Consider the following 7,257-nt stretch of genomic DNA (forward strand, 5'->3'; position numbering starts at 1 on the left):
ATGAACACCTGGATCTCAGAGACTATAAGAGGTAGAGACACCAAACTTTGCACAAAGATGCGTTATGTGTGTACACTGTGCAAGTTTGTTTTATTTTCTTGATTTCCTACCGACTCCCCCGATAATGGATTTTTTCCTTAATGCGTTCGTATAATCACCCATAGACCACACCGGGAAACTTTTTGCATGTGTTTAGGACCTAGGGCACCAAAATTTTAGTTCGAGATCCTTATGTGAATACGCAGAAAATGGGAATTTTATAATTTAATGTAATTAATTTAATTAATTTAATTTCTTTTTTTATGGGGTGGTACAGGGTTTTTAACAGTTGAGCCTGCTCGACTTTAGCATTCCTTTCTTGTTCCTATTTTATTATTTCTATAATTCTACACATACGAACAGAGTATTTTAAAGTCGGGACACCCGATTTTCCAAGAATTACGTGAGTTACGATTTGAATGGGAGAGGAGGGAGGGAAATTCCAAAATACACATTTTCTGCGTAATCATATAAGGCATCTTGGACTAAAATTTGGTGTTCCAAGGTCTTATAGTCTCCGAGATATAGGCGATATAGGTCGCAAACCTAATATACTTTTGTACATTTTATGTACAGAGTATAAAAATATCGAGAACAATAGTGTTGCGACTTCTTACTGCAAAACAAATTTTTGAGTTTTTTAATGGCTGCACCAAGGAAGATGTCAATTTAAAAGTATTGGTATACACAAGTATTCAAAGTATTGTGAAATTTATGTGTATCGTCAAAAAAACCAATAATCAATATTTGGTGAACTCACCTCAGATCTCAGAAAGTATTAGAGCTAGAATAACCAAACTTGGTATCAAGATTCTCCTAAGTTCTATAACTCCTGTAATTTTTGGAATTTTGTACTAAGATTTGGCAAACACCTCCACTTATTGATTATGAGTCCGCCGAGTTTCATTATGATATGTTAATTATGAAGAAAGTTATACCGATTAATATATTGTCTGTCGAAGCCCTCCCCGTAGCTGTTGTTGCTGCTGCTTTGACTTATTCCTGTACTGCATACAAACATGCATATAAACACGCATAGACACCAAATTTTCTGTTCAAACTGTACATAAGCATGACTTCACTCTTGTATGTATGTACATATGTATGGATTAATTAAATTTTTATACCCTGTACCCGTATTGTAAAAAGGGTATATTAGGTTTGTGCAAAGTATGTAACATACAGAAGGAAGCATCTCCGACCCCATAAAGTATATATATTCTTGATCAGCATGACGAGAGAAATCGATCTGGACATCTCCGTCCGCCTGTCCGTCCGTCTGGATGAACGCGAGGATCTCAGAAACTATAAAAGCTAGAATAACCAAAGTTGGCATCCAGATTCTCCTAGGTCCGAGTAAGGACGAGTTTATGTTTTTTTTAATTTTCCCCCCCTTCCCCCGCTACAGAATTTCGTCAATAGCGTCCACATTTCAAATGCTACCTAAACCAAACTTTGCACAAATAATTTATATACAATTGTCTACTGTTGTATAAAATTTTATTCAATTCGGTCAATTCTAAGAAAGGTTATTAGCAAAACAAATTCTCGCCAGTCCAACCCCCCCAAACTGCAGCAACAAGTTCGCTCTTCTTCTTCCTCTTTTTGCTGCTGCTATGGGCGCATATAACTCAGTGACGGAAGTTTACATGGGTACAGGGTATTACACTGTCGGGCTTGCTCGACTGTAGCGTTCTCTCTTGTTTTTAAATAATTTTTTTATTTTATATGGAGAGTACAGGGTATTTTACTGTCGCGCTTGTTCGACTGTAGCGTTCTCTCTTGTTCTCCATGGAAATATTAAATCATGGTAAAAATCAAGTGCTACAGCTCCCAAAAAAAAAGTATTATGTACATCAAAAACAACAGATTAGGCTAATACCAATTCAGTTGACAAGCCCGTAATTAAAGTAATAGAGTTTCATACACACACTCAATAGGGAGTCTCTGGTGTTGTTTCTTACAAACACATATAAGTATTTAAATATTACTAACAAAATAATTTAATCTAGAACACTTTTATCTTATCGTGAAAAATCTTTTTCCAGGAATTTTGCGCTATAAAGTGGATTTCCAAAGCATGCAGCTTGACGATTTGGACAATGAAGGCTTTGACTTAGATGATTATTAGATAATTAAATTGAGCATCAATATACCATTATTGTCAAAAGAACGCTAAAACTATAACAAAAGAAATGAAAATAAATTATGTTAAAAAAATGAGATTTTAATCTTTATATTATTTTGGTGAGCAATACCATTCTATAAATTTTAAGTATTTTCACAATGTATAGAGATGTTGGGCGTGTACTCTACAGACAATGCACATTCTATGGGCTGTTGTTGGGGGAGAGGGTCGGTGCGGGATACATTGACTGCGGCTAGCAAAACAGCCTGTGGGAGGGTTCTTGACCATGCACTCCATCAACACCTACCTCAGTAAAATCGATATATGTGCAACTTGTTTTTTTAAGTTTCTTAGGAACTCTTGAATGTGTTGAAGGTGAAGAGGGTCGAGCAAATCAAACACAGAATGTCGTTGCAGGGTTTGTTTCACACGTTTTATTCTTTTGATTGTCCACTTAAGACTAAATTCATCGCTGCTCGCAGGCAGCTCTCTTGCAGCTCGCAGGCTTGCATTACACACGAGAGAGTATTAACCGTTACAGTTGTGAGAGACTGCGGCATGAGAGAGTTGTGCTATAATATGAGAGGCCGCAGGCCTGCCACAAATGTTAGATTTTTACTTTTTTTTTTTATATAGGTATAGATATTGATAATTAAAAAACCATAAATATATTTTGTATTTAATTATTTGATCAATAATAAGTTAACGCAAAGAAATTTTTCATAGAAAGTTGATATATGTGCAAATGAAAACGAATTCAAATTATTTACATTTTGAATACAATTTACTTATAGTTTTAAAAGGATATGGTGTTTCCCTTTTGCTATACGGCCTGTTGCAACAGTAAGGACATGGATGGATTGTCGCTATTACTGGACAAATTGTTTTCCACCCCTAAGAACATTGCCTGATGGGATGCCCTAAAGGTCCTCATTTGGATTTAAACCCGTAATTTTTGCATGACATGATTAAGGGGATATTTCTTGTCTAGAAAAACGTCATGCTATACCGTGCAACGTGTATTGGGGCGTTATCCTGCTGAAATTTCCAATCCTCCTTTTGGAAATGGTATAAGTTCGCTGTCCATTAGATCCGCATACATTTCCGCATCAGCCGATCTCGTATAAAACATATTGGTAACTTCCCAAGGGAGTAGCCCAGTTATTTGCATCTTTAATCCTGCCCTAATTTGGACTCAGCTCATTACTTTGGTGGCTGCCAAAGCTCGAATATGCCGTTAAGTGCGGTCACCAACTTTGGTAACTTCCCTTTTCCGGTTGTTTTGAGAATATTTTTGCGGATAATTTAAAAAGTTTGAGACAGTATTCCGATACTTGTTTATTACTTTAGCAATAAAACAGACTTTTATGCCATGGTAGGTCGGGTAGGTCGGAGCGGCAGCCAGGGTATGCACCCCGACTCACTTAGGCCTTGGAGATTGGCCCGTTGTGGTACCGCATGGACAAGTCCACTTCCCAAAATACCCGTGTTTGGCTGCGTGTCTGCGCGAGTATTACGTCCATCTAGCTGCCTGGATGAACTTGAAGATGTCTATCGGCTTCTTGTTTGCTAGTGCCGATAGATTTAATAGGAGACTGTCTCCTAGGAATCGTTGTCTTGTTCTTGACAAGGCCGGGCAGTCGCAGAAGAGGTGTGTTACCGTTTCCTCCTCTTCCACGTCTCTGCAGCTTCTGCAGAAATCGTTATGGTGGAGTCCTAGTCTGGCGGCATGGGTGCCCACCAGCCAGTGCCCTGTGATGGCTCTGATTACGACTGAGCATTGGCTTCTGCTCAGTTTGCAGAGTTCAGAAGATCGTCTCTTGTTGAGGGTTGGCCATGTTTGGCGTGTGATTTTACAGGAGTCTGTGTCGGTGGTCCACATTTGATTGGCGACCAAGTCAAAGTGGTTTCGGACTGACAGTTTACAGCTGGCCATCGGTATACCGACGCTCTCCTTGTCTGGAAGGAGGGAGGCGGTAGTACCGTGTCTTGCCAGCTCATCGGCTATGCAGTTTCCCTCGATATCCCTATGGCCTGGGACCCAAATGAGGTATATAGAGAGCTGTGTTGCCATCTCGTGAAGAGATTTGCGACAGTTCTGTACTGACGTCGAGTTCGACGTGATGGCGTTAAGGGATTTTATAGCCGCTTGGCTATCCGAGTAAATGCAGATTTCTCTGGTATGTGTGGCTGGGCTTGGCAGTATAAGAAGAGCTTCTTGAATGGCTATTACTTCCGCCTGGAACACACTGCAGTGATCCGGTAGCCTAAAGGCTTTTCTGATTCCGAGTTCTTCGCAGAAGACACCCCCGCCTACGCGGTTGTCCAGCTTAGAACCGTCTGTATATATTTTGATGGAATTGGTTGAGCCTGGCGGGCCGAAGTTCCAGTCTTCCCTAGAGGGAATGATGGTGTGGAAAGGAGTATGTGGATACTCCTCTGCGATACAGTGGTCAGTGACTAATGGGATATTGTCATTTCCCCTCAGAATTTTGGCATGGCCGAAGCATTCTTCTGACCACTGGTTTGTTTCTCTCATGCGAAGAGCCGCCAGCGTGGCGTTCATTTTTCCCATGAGATGTATTGGGAGTATTCCCAGAATTGCATCTAGTGCATCATTTGGAGTAGTGCGTAAAGCGCCCGAGATCGTTAGTTCAGCCTGTCGCTGAACTTTGTTAAGTCTCTGAAGAGATGAGTTTCTCGTAAGTGATGGCCACCATATGGAGACACCATATAAAAGTATGGGTCTGATTATTGCAGTATATAGCCAGTGGACCACATGGGGGGCCATGCCCCATTTCAGTCCAATGGATTTGCTGCAGGTATAGAGTGCGATTGTGGCTTTCCGCACTCTGTCTTCAATGTTCAAGTTCCAGTCCAGCTTCCTATCTAGTATCAAGCCTAGATATTTGGCTGAGCTGTTGAAAGCTAATGGTACCCCATTTAGTAATGGGGGACGAAGAGATGGGATTTTGTATTTCCTCGTGAATAGTACCAGCTCAGTTTTGCTGGGGTTTACACTTAGGCCACTTAACGTTGCCCAAGTTGAAAGTGTGCTTAATGCGTCAGTCATTCGTTCGCACAAGGTTTGGGGAAATTTACCCGAGAAGGAAATGGTCACGTCATCTGCGTAGGCTGTCGCGCGGCATCCCCCTATCCCTTCTAAGGATCGTAGGAGTGAGTTAACTGCCACGTTCCATAAGAAGGGTGAGAGCACCCCACCCTGAGGCGTTCCGCCACTCACATATCTAGATACCGTGGACATCCCCAGTGTAGACTTAATGGACCGCCTAGTGAGGAGCTGTCTTATCAGTTCCACAATGGAGTTGTCCATCCCTAGATCGGTGAGTGAGCCTGTGATGGCGCTTGGAGACACATTGTTGAAAGCACCCTCTATGTCTAGGAAGGCGATTAGTGTATAATGTTTGACTTTAAGAGCTTTTTCGACGCCCGAAGTGACAGCATGGAGTGCCGTTTCTGTAGATCTGCCTTTGCAGTATGCGTGTTGAGAGCTTGAAAGCTCTGAGAGGGGGATCTTACTTCTCAAATAGAGACCCATTAATCTCTCGAATGTCTTTAATAGAAAAGATGAAAGACTTATCGGCCTGAAATCTTTCGGGGTAGTGTGCGAGGCTTTACCTGCTTTGGGTATGAAGACCACTCTTGATCTCAGCCAAGCTTCTGGAATATTCCTTGTCAGGAAGATCTTGTGAAAAATATCTGCCAACCATCTGATGGCAGTATTTCCTGCGTGAATAAGCTGCGCCGGAATGATATTATCCGGCCCTGCAGACTTATAGGGCTTGAAGCTTTTTATTGCCCATCTGATATTATTTTCAGATAGAAGATAGGGTGGCGTTTGAGATGGACCAGCGCTTGCTGAAGGCCGGTTGGTTTGATGCTTGTAGAGCTGGGAAAATGGGTGCCTAGAAGCAGCTCTAAAGACTCTTGACTCGAGGTCGTCCAAGTCTTATCTGGCTTCTGAAGGTACCCTAGCGTTGAGGGAGTTTTAGAGAGGACCTTCCTTAACCTTGCGGCATCGGAGGTGTTCTCAATATCTGAGCAGAAGTTCTGCCATGAAGATCGTTTGGCCTGTCTGAGTATTTTCTTGTACTCTGACAGGCTTTGTTTGTATGCATACCAGTGTTGGTCTCCCCCTTGGGATCTGGCTGCATTGAAGAGTTTCCTAGCCTTTTTTCTTGCCTCACTGACCTGTGGAGTTGGAGTTTTATGCCATAGTTTTAGTAAATATTTTATTTTCTGTGCTTAACTCGTTTTCGCGGGGTATTTTAAATAATTATTAATTTTAAGTTCGCCAAAACACAACGGTACGGCTTTTAATAAGCCTCCAATAAACCTTCTTAACAATTCAATTTTTTTTTTTGCCGCTCGCAGCGTCGGATCGGTAGACCCGTATGGCTACGGATTTGTAGCCATACCTGGCCAGCCCACCGTTCCTGGTCAACTCATCTGTCCACTCTTTGCTTATTGTGAGGACGATCTGGCGTATGGTACCTTCTGCCTCCTCTACCTTGACCACACCTGACTTTTTGTAGGCTTCGGCCGACCGCTTGTCATGGCAAGCGATGGCCTATATTCTGCCCTGGTGCCAGCGTGCATCATCGCATCGGTGGTGGTCCTCCATTTGTGGCCAGATCCAACAGAAAGCGGCCTTGTAGCTCATTTTCGACCCCTGGCTATCAGTGCCTTGGGATAAGACCCTCCTTGCTGCCCATGGCTAAGACACCAATGAGGATCTTATCCTTCGCCACTTCTGCAAATGTTCGGTGTAGGAGCTGTGATTCGCTTCGCTGGCTGTGGCGGCGTTTATTCTGCCGACCTCTGCCTTTTCGGGGCATTCCTATAACGTTTTATCGGAAATGCTTGAATTCCGGTAAAATTTATTTGGCCAATTCTACCATCCTTTGACCGTCTGGCGACGTCTACGGAATGGCATCAACAACAGCTGCGGCCAGCGCTTGGGCAGCAAATATATTTATGGCTATAACTTCATGTTAAATCGGTCTATCATAATGATACTTGGCATACATAATAACTAACTGCAGGTATTTGCAAAATTTGAGTTCGAA

The sequence above is a fragment of the Scaptodrosophila lebanonensis genome, unplaced genomic scaffold (genome assembly GCF_003285725.1).
Source record: "Scaptodrosophila lebanonensis strain 11010-0011.00,11010-0021.00 unplaced genomic scaffold, SlebRS2 tig00000061-arrow-pilon, whole genome shotgun sequence".
Taxonomy (NCBI): Eukaryota; Metazoa; Arthropoda; class Insecta; order Diptera; family Drosophilidae; genus Scaptodrosophila; species Scaptodrosophila lebanonensis.